The 14,482-nt window shown below is 38.1% G+C and overlaps 1 long non-coding RNA gene across 3 annotated transcripts in view; it reads right to left on the minus strand.

Moving 5' to 3' along the window:
• Positions 1–14,482, minus strand: part of LOC130159186 (uncharacterized) — a 750,763-nt gene that overhangs the window by 221,843 nt on the left and 514,438 nt on the right. For all 3 annotated transcript variants that reach the window (XR_008825651.1, XR_008825652.1, XR_008825650.1), the window contains one exon: positions 12,165–12,231. This is a non-coding gene — a long non-coding RNA (uncharacterized LOC130159186). The remainder of the gene's footprint in view (positions 1–12,164; positions 12,232–14,482) is intronic.

Genomic DNA, 14,482 nt, shown 5'->3' on the forward strand with positions numbered 1-14,482 from the left:
TCATTAGATATTTGTACACATTAATAAGGTCCCCCTAAGCCCTCTCTTCTCCAGGCTGAACAGCTTCAGCCACCCTTCCTAAGACAGACACTCCTTAATCATCCCTGTGGCCCCTTGCTGAACTCACCCCAGCATGCCCATCACTCTTATACTGGGAAGCCCAGAACAAGCTCTGAATAATTTTACATTCTATACTGTAAAAACTGGGAAATGCAGATATGCATGTATCTGTAAGTGAACTATCCAAACATTTAATTATTATTGCATGCTTTACGTAGGCTTTTTGATGGAAATGATACCATGTAACAGAGAAATCGTGTGAATGCAAAGAGATTCCTTGCCTATGATAAAGTATTTACTTGCCTCTGCCAACACAGCCATTACTATATTTATCCTTCCAGCATCCCTTTGAGGTAAGGAATACTAATACACACATTGTACACATGGAAAACAGAAGGACATAGTGACCTACCTAATATCACACAGGAAGTATGTGGAAGACAAGGAATGTCTGAGCATGAGGCTAAATCTTTTACAGCAGATGTGTGAGATATAAAGTAAAAGACTTAAATTATTAATGGAGAAAACTTACAACGCTGCAGCATTCATAGGAAAGGAATTCCTAGGGTGCATGTTCTGGTTTCCCAACATTTCACATAGCTTCCATGAAAGGATACAGAACTCTTCTCCCCCTATATTTTCATTAAGGTCCTGGCTGGCCTCAGAGTGAAAAAAAAACACTTTAAATCTATTAATGAACTATTGTTTTCTTCTACGTTATCTGTTAGTTTGGGTACTTTCCTATGTCCCTCCAACCGTTATATCCTAGACAGAAAACATAAGCCCTCAGCTTTTATTTTGCCGTGCTAGAACATTTTAAATCCTTTTGCTTCATCTCATAAAACAGGCTTTTCCATTGCCTTAATAATCCTTATGGCCCTTCTCTACATCTGTTCCAGTTTTACTGAACATTCCTGTCCATGGGTGACCAACACTACACAATACTTCTGAGGTTGTACCACAGCCTCTGTAATAGCACTAGCATTTCCTCTCAAAATACCACTCCTAATGCATCTTAAGTTTGCATTGCCTTTTTTACTGCTGCATCATTTCTTAAAATAATTCTCTTTATAACCCACGATACAGAGAAATACAAGCATGGAATCGTTATAATTGAAATATGGTTGGTTTTTAAGGAATTTCTTTGAAGCAGAGAGTAGTGGACACATTTCATAGATTAACCGAGAAGCTTTTTTCAACTGAGAAGCATATGGAGATGTGAGAGAAAAGAAGAGATGGAAAGGGAGAATTGGTGGGTGTTACATACAAATGGAGCAGGAAGATGATAGCATAGGAGTAATGATTTCTTATGTGCAACAGCAGGAGGAGATACACTCCTTTCCCTGCTTGGAAGTTCTCTGAACAGCTTTACACAGATAGAGTCTTGCCTGGTTCTCCTAATTTCTCAACAAAAGGGGCCAGTTACAAGAGCACTTTTTTTAGACAGCTTTCTCTGAGAAAATGGTAGACGCTGATAAAGCAAATACTTCAGGTCTACCTGTTTGAATAATCATTATGCAGGAAGAAGGGTCTGCTTCATCATCCTTTTGGCTCAGTATTCAGAAAGAACTGTACAGCCTGTAAGAGCAGACCTTCACGCTACCATCACAACGATGTTATTGTTGGGAAATAAATAGAAAAATTGCACCTTTTTTTACTTTAATATATCATAAAAATTAAGATAATACCCTCCAATGTATTTACTAAAAGGAAAAAGCAGCTTTTCATACAGATACCACAGTCACAGAGCTAATAAAAATCTATCATCTGAATTCTTTTGGGAAATTCAGGATTTTCTTTCCTATTTTTTGGTCTCTCTAAATAAACACAAAGAATTTCCTATGACAAAAACAAAACAAAACAAAAGACTTAATATCATTATAATACCATTATATACTTTCCTCAATGTGAAATCAATGTATTAATTTTCACAGTACTAAAATATAACATATACTTTATATCATATATGTATTACATAGACCAGGAAATATAAAATGATGCATTCAACATTCCTGAAGTGAAATTAGAAAGCTGACTATTCATTTTGAGTTTTTTATGTAAAGATTTCAGCAGCATCGGCATGATTCTATGACACATCTTTCAGCTTAACTTTTGGGCTTTCAAGTAAAAAAAGTTGTATTGAATTTTATTTTTTTTTAAGCTCTAATGAATGTCAACTGGCTTTTTCATAGGGCAAACCCAGAAATCCTTAGTCAGCCAAAATCCTCATTGATTGCATCCTCTGATGTTAAAAATTATTCATTGCTACTATATTCACAGAAAGGAAGATAATGCTGAAACATGAACAAATATGTATGATTAATCATGCATCTTTTTATACAGTATTTCTTTTTCTTACACACACTCTGGAAAGAGTCACCACTGGATGAAGGGAACAACACATCTTGCTACCCTAACCAAGAACTTTAATCATTTTGCTCTATATAAGAGCTTTCAGGTCAAGAAGAGACAAGGCCATGTAAATGTAAGTGATTCTTAATGAATTATTTACCCATAGCTTTATTAAAGCACAAATAACCATAAAATGACTGCATTGATTCTGAATCCAACATATGACTTATTTCCAAACCCTGAAGAACAATGGTGGGGTGATAGCACATATTTAGCCAGGGCAGTAATTATTACCAGAGTTAGTTATCTTCAAGAGCCACTGTCAATGAATCATCAAACATGTAGGAACAATTGCACGTGACCCAGGAATGCGCTTGCCGCGTCCGAACCACAGCAGGACGGAGGAACCCCACAGCAGCCTTCCTGCTGCCCATGAAACTCCTACTGTATTTCACTCGAACAATGGGAGTGCAATTCTCCTGGTGCCAGTAGATCATACTCAAATAAATCTGAAGTCAGTAGATTAGAAATTGTTCCTGTGGGTCAGGTGAGTGGTTGTCTGTCTAGCCTCTAAGTGGTGTTACTGCTGGCTGTTTCAGAGGTGAAAAAACTCCATGTGTTATGCAGATAGGAAAAAAACTTGCATACAAGGAAAACCCTTTTACACACCTCACTAGTCAAAAACTGCCTTTGCTAGACAGATAGGACCTTACATGACTTCCAAAACTCTAGGTATTATTTTATATCTTCCTCTATATGTACTTATTTCTCTGAGTGTATAATCCATAATTTTCCATGACCTCTATCCTCCTTAAGAATCCCTAAACCAAAACCACTGATGAATAAAGAGATACCTTTTGCACCAAATAAAAACTCACAACTGTAATATATCATTGGTTGGTTTTTGACAAGAATGTACACACAATGTTATTTCCACAGAACCTCTGTAGGGTTAGTATTTCTTAGCTGTCTTTGCTAACTTAAAGTCCAATTCTGTTTCTCTTCTAAGTCTCTTCCTTTCTGCAAAATCTTGTGAAAATGAGTTTTATAGGCTAGGTGATTTCTGAACAATTCCTAAAAACATGAATTAATTCACTTTTCCTTCACTTCTGAATTCACATTGCATTACCTGAACTTTCTAATGTTGTTTTGCCCTTTGATTCTTTCTCCATTTCAAAATTCTTATAGTGCAATTAAAGAACTTTACAAAATAATGCAAATAATCTATATTGCTAATGGGTCTATTTACATCTGTGATTTCTTCTTGCAATACATGCATAATATATGTGATGATACCAAACCTTGCTATGCATGCTGCTGCTTTTTTTTCCCCCTCAAAATGCATACTAATTACTACAGCAAAATTGAATTTGCCTGTGCATACATTAAGCTTAACCATGCAGTTAGTAAGGAATGAAGCACTGAGAATCAGTTGTGCAACCAAGAAGGAAATATATATTTAAAATCATGGGCAGGATTTTAATTACTTTGTCTGAGAAATAAATTAGTTGATTTCTGCTCAAAGATTAAATAATTCTGAAAGATACTAAGTTGCTTTCCATGCTTAATTAGGGGCCTGACTTCACTGAAAACCTCCTGAAACACCATAATCATTGGCAGTAAAGTATCTACTTAAACTGTTTTCTAGAATGTCACAGCATCTTTGACAGAGAAGTATTATTACTTGAAAAATTTAAGGCATGCAGCAGAAAATGATTGTATTCTTGTATTACAATTTTGTTAATAGATAAATTGTCTAAATCACCACAAAAGACTTGGGAACAATTTACAATGCACCATAAAAATTGATGAATGTGGCAGAAAAACCATTTAGATGAGAAAAGGTATTAAATGTGAAAGAAGAAATTTTAAATTAAGAAAGTCCTGAAATTGGAAAGTAACTGTATCAATTTTGATGAAACGATTCAAATATTCCCTCATCAACATAACTAGTTTGGGGTTTAATACTCATGAAAACCTGCTGTTAAGAGGAAACAGCAGAGAATTTTCTTGTCAATGCATGAACACTCAATGGCAAAAAGAGTAACCATCAAAAAAAAAAAAAAGCCAGTTGCAGCTGGGGAAAAAGTAAAAACTGAAAAGTCAGCGTAAATGCATGGGAGGGTCCGTTTTTGAAATTGCTATGCATGTAGCTAAGATGGTATCAGTATTTCCCTTATAAAACTCCATTTTTAAAGAATTTATATTACTTGACTGTTAAAGTATGTTTTTAGGCAGAAACAAGGACACACTGTGCATGGGAAAATTTGTAAATTAGAAATGGCCTCCAAAATTGCTGCAGCAATTTTCTGCACACAATTGTTTCCATGTGAAAAGATCCTCATTTAGTCATGAAAACAGCAAACTTTAAAAAAAATATAAATTTACCAACTCAGCATTCAATCATAAGTTGTACCATGAGCTTCAGTTATTACTGCTGCTGATATACACACTAATACACCAAAATCCGAAATCTACCAATGCCAGAAAGCAAGCATTGGTAGATTTGTCACAGTATTTCAACATAAATACATGGCAAATTTGAAAGTGTAGGTTTGGGAGTAAACTTTAAATCAACCTAGGGATTATTTAGTAGAATCTCAAACCAGAAACAATTTTCTTTCTGAACACACAGTTGTGTCCCTTGGCAAATACGCCAAAAGCAGCAGCAAAATGAGGCGGCTTTAGGTTTTTAATATATTTTTCAAATATTAATTTTTATTCCCTAAGTGAATAATGTGAACAAAGTCATATCAGCTGACTCTCTATCCCCAAACTCATTGTTTTGGCCTTACACTCCCAGCTATTCTACTTTTTTAACCAGCTAGGTTTTTTGGAAGATAGAATCAATTTTACAAACCATCGTGTGTGTATTAATAAAGACAATACAATTACAAAAAACATCATCACTTTTAAAAAAGATAAACAGCTCTCTTAATCCAAAATGTCAAAGCAATTATCTACATTTTGTTACATGAAAAAGTCTTTTTTTTTGTAAAAAAACAGCATGATGTTAGGAATCCATGCCAATAAATTACATAGCCAAGCAGAGCAAAGGTGCTAAACTGTTTCTAGTTTCAATGGAGAACACACATGCACTGAGCAGCAAGTATTTTTCATTCCCCTAAATCCTCTGTTCCTGTGCAACGCAGGTAAATAGATGAATGGGACGTGCCAGATCAGTTACTGATCTTGCTCAGCAATATGTCTTTAACAGTGACAGAACAAGACTCTCTGGAATAAAGCACAAGAAATCTTAATATCGGAAATCATATCTTCCTCCAGAAAGAGTTCCCTACAACCATTTCAACGTTACTTTGTTGCGTGTATGCATGCACATGTATACACACACACCTAAGTTTCAAAATGATTCCTCTATTAGCTGTTTGTTCTAGCACATGCATTCTCCTGAAATACTCCTGTGAAGGCAGTTTCTGCAGCATCTCCCCACAGACTTCGGAAGAAAGAACACTGTTTTTCGTTTTTTGGAGCTTGGACACCAGTTAAGCTATTCTGCGTGCACATGGCCCGAGTGCAATCTACAAATGCAGAACCCTTGCGCTCTTAATAAAGAATCCGTTTTAGCTTAGAGAGGTGGAGGCCTCCTGTATTATTACCCACCATGTGGTACATGAAACAACTCTCTGTCAGGCCTGAAGGCTCACAGCACCGAGAGCTGGAGGCACACAGATGAAAAGACAACGCCGGCCAAAGACTGATTATGATGCAAAGCTATTTGCTATTTGGAATTGAAGCCGGGCTCATCATGACAAGCCTGGAAGCAATACTAATCCACTGATGCCTGAGCCATTTATAAAGTTTGAAATTCACATTTTTGGAGGTATTTTCTCCCGCTGCTTTAGACTGTGTGCAACTAGTCCTAATCTCTCACAACAACTGAGCTGCCTATGCCACTGCAGCCACCAACCCTTTCTATATGCACATATTTTCTAATATGACCATTATATTACTATACACCACTATTCAAAATTTAGAGAATAAGAGGCATATTTAAATGGAAAAAAAAAAAAAAAAAAGCCTTTTTCCCCCTAAACAGTTTAGGAAGACAACCTAGTATTCTAGATTTGAAATCAAAACCCTTAGCCACCACATGTTTTTCTCTCCCACTAATTGTTATTATGTGATCAGTTTTATTTTTCCCTGGTTTTGCCTCTTAACTGTAAATTCACAAACTTGAGAACAAGGCTGCTTCCCAAGGGACTTCTCTCCAAGACCTTTTGGTTCTAGTACTAGATCTTTAAAACATGGGATGAAACACAATATATACATCAACATTACATTCTTTTGAACTGCATCAGCACAGTCTTAACAGCCTTTTTTTTTTTTTTTTTAATACCTGCTGTTTCAGAACAAGGCAGGAACCAAAGTGGAAAGGAAAAATGCGGTGTCCTTGCCTTTCCAAAAGAATCCCCCCTCTTAATGGAAAATATTTAGTGAACTACTATACTAATACTGTGTAAAGAAACACAATAAAATTTGTGAAGAGCAAGCAATGCCTCTTCATCACTCACCAGTTCATTGATCACTCAATTTCAGTCCAGAAGGGTTCCTTCCGTACCTGGAGTCATGCAAACCACTCAAAAATGGGAAAGAAGCCTGAATTTGAATGCAACTGTTTACTTCTCCTAGGACAAGACCTTTTAGCTGGTTTAAAGGAGTCAAACCACTAATTGTGCCTTAAAACCGTTACAAGATTAGAAAGGGGCTGCAGCTGTGGAAAAAGAGATCACACCTGCCAGGCATAACCTGAAGCCATAAGCCTAACAGGTGTAGGAACTTTTTTGAAAATGAGCCTTAACAGCAAGCAAGGCATGCATACTAGCTCTGATGCCACTCCTGCGGGACTCTGCCTTCCACTCAGGTGATTTAACTATGTAGCTACAACACAATTTTAGTATTTGACTGCCTACACACATGCAGATGAGCAGCAAAATTACAGAGTAGGTAAAGAGAGTCTAAGCACAAAGCTCATTCTGCATGCGAAGAACAGTGCCTCGTGTCTTCAGGTGTGCCCTTCTCTGCCTTGTGGCACAGTTAATGGAAATGCAAGGTGAGGCCACTTTGCGTGGCCTGCAAGATGGAAGTAGATGAAACTGGATGTAGCCAAAGGCAAGCACTGGTCAGTGGCAAAGTAGAGCTTGTTTCATTCCTTGGACCCAGGCTAGCTGGGCTTCACCACTGCTTCTGCAAGCTCTAGTGCTGTGGAGACTTCCACGGGGGAAGATCAGATGCTACAAACTAAATTTATGCCTCTGATGCTTCCAACTTTTTCTGGAGCTGAAGCCTGGCAATTCACAGAGCCCTAATCACTTCTCACACAACCTGTCCTTCACGGCCCCTGAGGGCCCCCAGTGCTTGTGGTTTCAGCCTGACTCAGACCTGGGGGGAAAATTAATTCCCCCAAATCTAAAACTCAAGGTGTGTGTCCCCATTTTCTGCAATATTTTAACTCAAGCAGTGTTTTCTCCTGAAAGGACTTCTCTTCAAACTCCCTGCTCCTAAGAAAAGCCAGTGCAAAGGACAGAATTCACAGAAGGAAAAACAAAGTCACCTGGAGGGGAACTAATACAAATACAAGTCACCTGCACCTCAAACCATATTGACTCTGCCCTCTCATCTCTCCCACAGACCTTACTATTAACATGGCTCATTGTACTGCCAGATTCTGGATTAACAGAGAACTCCTTATTAGATATAACACCCAGTTTCAAAGAACTCACATTGATTGTATACTTTAGCCCATCCTTAAACCAGCTCAAATACTTCAATCATTTGCTGAAAGGAGGCTGTAGGTGCTTATATAAAGTCAGTCAGTGATTACTCACCTAATTTTAGCACCCGCAATAATACCAATGTAGACAGAAGTCTTCTTCCCAAACAATATGCAGACAGAACAGCAAGAGTTAAACAGTTTTAAAAATATATTTTCCTACAGCTTCCCTGTGAAGAATGCTTAGCAAAGACTTCTTTCTAACCTAGCCATCTAGGGCTTAATGCAATTGTTGAAGAAACTGGGCTGCTTTCAGTTCTTTTCATATGACAAAATGTTTAAGCATTTGGAACCAAGGTTTCACAACTGTACTTTCTAAGCTGACAACAATGGACATATGTACAACTCATTTAAGACTAATACAAAGAACAATATAATTTTATAGCCGTAGATTAACTATCCACAGGAGGCAGGCTTGGCCAGCCTTGTAGCATGTTCCCTACTTTATGCATATTGATAGTTTTTCTCTTCCAGGAAATACTGTGGCTGGGAAGAGAATTTTGTTTCACTGTCTTAAAACTATTTTTCTTTCTTGACTTGGAGATGCCAGTAAGGTGGAAATATTTTTGAGAAGTCTCTTATTCAAAACACTAGTATAGTTTTATTTCTAGTGTACAAGTACTGGGTTTTTTTCATGCTGTATTATACTCAGTCCACACGATAATGAAGTAATTGTGCTTAGAAAGCCAAATATTAACACTGTGGCCCTACCAAGGTAATCTTTCTCAACACAGCGGCAATGCTGTGGTTCAGCAAGCCACTGAATTTGGCTCAGGAATGATAGGAACTACCTTCTGAGCCATGGTATATTTTCCTAAAACACAAGTGCTGAGGGCTCAGCTCGCAGAGTGAGCCGATAACAGACCTTGTCCCTCAAGGTACATAAATACTCTCTACTCTTCAGTGGGACTACTCCTGTGTACCCATGTATGGATGTTTGCAGAACAAACAGCACAATTTGTATTTAAAGTACCAGTTGGTAAGACTTAGCATATCCACATAAACACCTGAGCTCAACATACAAAAAAGACGTGCTAATCCATGCACCAACCCAGAAAAACACAAAGTGGGCAGTGTTTTTTGTAGATACAAGCAATGCAAGCCCTCTCCTCAAAATTCCAACTTTTAGACTGAAAGATGCAAACCCCACCAAATTCTGTTGCTTTCCATTAAAGCCACAGCTGCCTTAGTCCATCCATCCATCCCCCTGGATGGACTTTATCGATAAAGTTGAGTTCTTTTTCCCAACTCATCACTGTCCCATCTAGCCCTCACCTCAATGTTTTGACGTGCTGAAGTACTTAGGAGGTTCTTGGTGTTTTGTAAAATTTTGGGATGACACGCCTCTCCTTAAGATTCTCCCCTTCCTTAGTACAAATTCAGCCTGTAAGGCTACCACACCTTTAGTAGCTAAGTCTATAAGTATTTCTATTTGTTAATGAAGTATAATGGTTGGGCTGAATTTATCAAAATTTTACTGTTTTAATCGTACATGGATATTGCATTATCTAAGCCACTTCCACTACTAAAAAACAGTTCTGAAAAATTCCTACTACCTATAAATTTAAATCTGTCCATTAAATTACCATTAATATTTAGACTTACTTAGTAAGAAATACACATGGTACTCAGTGTTTTAAAGACAATTACTCAGCCTATAGGCCTCTTGCCCTAATTGCTGTTGGTATTTTTACAAACTTTCTTCAACTAGTTTTTCTTTGCAGTGATGTGTCACCAATTATTTCTGTTCAGCCTGGATGTTTCACATTACTTATCCAGTTAGATAGCTGTCTTAGATTTGAATTGTTTCGCCATTTTTGGAACTCAATCCCTTGTAAAATGTTGTTCCCTACTTTCAGGGTGGTTCCCAGCCAACCATCGTGGTATTGTTCTGAGGGTAGGTCGCAATCAGTTAGCATTTCTATATCCTAGCAACTTCACTATATTGTAACATCAGAACAATGGTTTCCCTGAGCACATTGGCTCACATCACCTTTCCCTTGGTAGGTCAGATAGCAATCACTATTTCAGCAGAGGCACTGTGATTGAAAACACTGGCATCATTCCTGCATTGGAGTGTCTCTGCTAAGAGTCATAGATTTATTCATTGATCAAAATGAGTCCCCTAACCAAAGCTCCAGGAAGCACTTTTACCTGTGCTTAATTTTCAGTCTGTGGGCAGTTTCATATGTTCTAAACGTCTGTGTTTTCCAGGAGTCCTTGGCAGACATCGTGAAGTTTGGAAGACTTGCTCTAAACTGCTAGTCCCAGAAAGCCTCCCCATTTTCCTACGCATTTCAAGGGACCAGTATCAGCATACCATGAAGTAATACAGGAATGAATACTCTGTCTTGCTATGTTCCTGCAGCATCTAGCAGATTCTTATCATCAATAATATTATTGCCAATAATATTTGGAAGAAGCCTCCTTTATTGCCTCTATTGTTTGCCAAAAATGCTCCCCCTCCCCTCCCATCTTTGTTTTTTTTTTTTTTTTTTTTTTTAAGTCTGGACACACAGGACAGAACATGTTGGTAACATTGTAAAAACTCTTTTTTCATCTAAAGTGACAGAGCTTTCCCCCAGGGCACCAGCAGAAAACAGCAAAACTCTGGACCTAAGTTAATAAGTAAGAGCAAAACAACTAAAACCTTGGGATTTACCACTTCTTCCAATTGTGATTTTCCAGAATGCCTGTTCATGAGTATTTATTATTTACCTTTTAGCTTCACGGTGTTTCCTTTTCACTTGGGATACGAGTTATTGCTTTGCAAATTGTATATTAATATTGCTTACCGACAAATACTTTAGGTATTATCCCAGGGGCAGTGCTGTATGCATTTCAATGAACATTTGAACTTTTAAAATTCAGTAGCATTTATTTTAACCAGAACTAAAAGACAAAGTTGAATTGCAATTTTGTTGATCAGTCTACATCTACATATACTCAAGGAGGAGAGACTGAAGCAGGGCAAAATTCACTCCTATGCAGAAGACTTGCATTTAGCTTGTGTTCCATTTAAAACTTCCCAACAACAGACCTTATAGGCTTGAAAAAGCTAGTCCTGACACATGCCACGAAGGGAAAATATTAGCTTTAGCTAGGGAGGAGCAAACCAAAATGTATTTAAGATACAAATATCTGCTTAGAAAATTTGGGACTGTTAACAACTTTTGAAGAAACCTGGCAGACTAGTTTATAAAACAAGCAGTTGTTCCCTCTTTGGGTATTAGTAAGACATCATAAGAGAATTAGAAGAGCTAAAGTATTCTCAGATGTTTGCAGTGATCACTCCCCAGTTGAGTGTTTGGAAAATCCAACGTGTAAAATTTCCCATAAACAAAAGCTTTTTAAAAATGTCAATTCTGAGATGTTCTTGGCTGAGATTGCTGGAACAAATAGGAATAGGTCTATGAACATAAATAGCTGATGTGGACTGTCCTCAGGAATATTTGTGCTAATAAGCCAAAGATAAAGAAAAGTAAAAAAGTAAAATTACAATGCTAAAAGTGACAGGGCTGGGAAATCTGGAGGTGGGATTGCCTGTCCATTTTTGCTCATCCTGTTGCAACTCATTATGGTAGAACATGTAATATAAAACCTGACACCAGACACTAATCCCAGAATGAAACCACAGTTTGAATGCTCCCAACAAAGTTGTATAAAACCCGTGTGTGAACCTCCTATCTTCTTGCACAAATGGTCTTGCTGGCCTCACCCCAAGTCTTTCGTGCAGTAGTAACTGAATGTGCCTTTCACAGAGATCTTTCTCCAGTTTCTGCTAGTCACAAAAGCTGGTTGAACCTTTTCCCTTTCAGAAAAAAAATCATGGATCAAATTTAAATTCCAGGAAAGTCTGCCTATGAGATGACATGCAAAGTTTTGGAAATATAACTGTGAGCAGCAGGAGCAGAAGGGACAAAGCCCAAACTCTAGGAAAAAAGAAGAGACAGTTTCTTACCTTTCTGTCATGATTTGATTAGCAGCAACAGACTCCAAGTTTGATTTCTGGCTCTCCTCTCAGAAACCTAGGAAAATTAAACCAAATTTGTTGAGTGTTCAATGAGTGATACTTTCATCTTTGCCAGTGAATGAAAAAGCCTAACTTCACTGGAGGAACAGAGGAGAAAAGAATAAAAAAATACATTCACTGAACAACTGTCTTTCCCCCCAAAGTATGATAATAATTAGTCACATCAGTAGTCATTCGCAAGTACAATGACTTTTTGGTTATGAAATGGTCCTTCTTGACCAAAACCTCTATCCCTATCTCCTTTAATCTAGAAGGTTTCACATCCCCAAGCTTCAAGCTTTAGATTTTTTACTAGATTAGTTGAATTACATCACAGTGACCACAGTTAGGTACTGGATTACCAAGACTTTCCTGTTTCATTACAAGCATAAAACAGGCAAAAGAAAATACAAAGCGAAGGTGTTTTAGACTTCTCTTTCTACCACTGCCAAGAACATTCCTTTCCTTCTGACCATCTGCTCTCCGGAAAGGGCTCCTTGCATCTTTTGGGCCTTAGCTGTTGGGGTTTTCTGCATTTGAGAAAGGGTACGTGGCTGTGCCTGCACATGAGGCCTTTTAGTTGGAAACTATTACAAAAATTCTGTTTTATAGAAAGGCTTTTTTCTAAAGCTGCAAAGATAAAACATTTCAAACCAGTTGCAATCACAGCTAAGGCTACAGAAGGTCAGTGCATGGCAGCATAGAAAACTCTTCAGCAAGGATTAATTACTGACCATCAGCCTGCTTTAAACCATAATCTTTCTACCTCTGTCTTGGGGGTTCTCCTTTACACAGAAATTTAATCTCCGGCTTCAGACATCAGAGCACCGATGAGTGCTATACAGCTGTCTCTAAATCACTCTTTCACTCTGCTCAGCATGTGAACAGCTATATACAAAACACACTAACATGGGTCCTGTCTGTAGCCCAGCTTATTCTCTCAGTTCTCTCTGGATGACCCAATGCTCAGAATCACTCCTGCCAGGAATGGCCTGAGCTCACAAACAAGCATGCCACAAGGCAGTGTAGCAAGACCTACATTATTATTATGCCTGCCTAACACGCCAGCACACGCAGCAAGCTTCTTCAAAGCATCTAGTCATCTGTTTTACTGAGCCAACTACTCAACCACAGAAGCAATGAGTACCTACCCAGAAAAGTAATCCTCTGCATCATGGCAGAACCCCATACCAGACCCAGAAACAGCTATAAAAGCAAGCAAAACGGGAACCAGAGGTTGGGCTCCTCTTGCCAAGAAGAAACTTGGGTGGATCAACGTACCCCAAGGCCATTGCATTTTTATGGACAAAACCAGCCTGCCTGTATGAGATCTTGTTAGCTGAATACTGTACACACGGAAACCAAACACAGAATCACAGAATCTTAAAATAACAGGCCAAAAGAAACCTCCAGGGTCATCCACGCTCAAAGTTGGGCTGACTCAGATCAGGTTAGGGCCACCTAGTAATCAGTTGTGTTAGAGACTTGGACACCAGGCACCACATGCATACATATCCCTAATGATATTTTGGATCACATCAACTGCAACACCTATAACAAGCTGATAAATTGAGGTGAAAAAAGAAGAAACTACAAGGAGGACTATTGGGTTCACAGTCAAATTGAGACCCATGTTTCCTTCTAATCACAGCAGAAATCTAAGCAGAAATACATAACGTGGGTTCAATGCATCCAATGCTATTAAAAAACAAACACACCTATGGAAGTGAGTGAGATCTGTTTGCGTTATATACTTTGGCATTGCTGGCATGTGTTTAGTCCACCAGAGTTTAGCAGATATGAAAGTAAAAAAAGGCAGCATCTGTGAATGCCACACATTTAAAAACAGCCAGCTGGAGTCTATTAACAGTGCTCAAAAACAGCGGAGTATTTTCTATGTCACACTCTAGGATGGGACCAAAGCACCATATTTGGCAGAGTTTGGGTTTACAATTAGTATTTTAATTTACTTGGCTGTAGCTGAGACTTAGGAAACATCACTTCAAATGGAGGATCTCCTTTCATGAACTTTGTACATTGGTTGGAAAGGTAAGACAACAAAGAAATAACTTCTTCAGCCTCAGCTGGAAGCTGGAAAAAGCAGTTATGAAGGAAGAGAGAAGCAGAATTTCTTACTTGTTTCCATAACCATAGCAAAACAAGCATTCTGCTCAGTGTAATGATTCAATAAGGCAATTTTCAAATAGGTTACTCAAAAAGTTTTATCTGAAAGTTTTTGTCTCTTCTTCTCCCTTAAAAGCAATGCC

The sequence above is a fragment of the Falco biarmicus genome, chromosome 15 (genome assembly GCF_023638135.1).
Source record: "Falco biarmicus isolate bFalBia1 chromosome 15, bFalBia1.pri, whole genome shotgun sequence".
Lineage (NCBI taxonomy): Eukaryota > Metazoa > Chordata > Aves > Falconiformes > Falconidae > Falco > Falco biarmicus.